Below are 532 nucleotides of genomic sequence, written 5' to 3'. Positions count from 1 at the left end.
TAAATACATGGAACCAGCAAAAGTAAAGTCTCTTTGATTTAGAAGAAGTTTGCAGGCTAATAAAAGCCCACATATGCCGTGGGTCAAAGAGCTGCTGGTTGATGCTGCTTCAGGCAGTGACATGTTTTAGTTTAAAGGTATAGAAACTAGAAAAGAGACACTTTGAGAGCAAATCTCCACATGATAGTTTAGATACTGTCCCAAATTAATGTAAGAATCTTCATATCACCTGTGTGTGTGTTTGTGTTTGTGCGTGTGTGTGTGTGTGTGTTTGTGCGTGCGTGTGTGATGTCCTCAGCAGGTGTGATGGGACGGAGGTTTGTTGCGATATGGTTTAGTCTGACTTTAAATCATTATAAATTACTACATTATTATATGTGATTTCATATTGGGATCAATTTGTAAAATGATATGGTGTGGAAGAAAGCCTGATCATGAGTGACCCTAACGTGAATTCTAGCTTCTGTTATGGACATCCAGAAATTGTTGTGCATTTAATTTGTTTTATTGCCCAATTACAGAGAATTTCTGG

The 532-nt window shown here is 37.8% G+C and overlaps 1 protein-coding gene across 2 annotated transcripts in view; it reads left to right on the top strand.

Moving 5' to 3' along the window:
• prkcz (protein kinase C, zeta) overlaps window positions 1-532 on the top strand; it is a 105,462-nt gene that overhangs the window by 71,639 nt on the left and 33,291 nt on the right. The window lies entirely within an intron of this gene.

The sequence above is a fragment of the Seriola lalandi genome, unplaced genomic scaffold (genome assembly GCF_002814215.2).
Source record: "Seriola lalandi dorsalis isolate HSWRI2012SDOR001 ecotype SW California unplaced genomic scaffold, Sedor1 jcf7180002054469, whole genome shotgun sequence".
In the NCBI taxonomy this organism is placed as follows: domain Eukaryota; kingdom Metazoa; phylum Chordata; class Actinopteri; order Carangiformes; family Carangidae; genus Seriola; species Seriola lalandi.
This window is presented reverse-complemented; position numbering and strand designations above follow the sequence as displayed.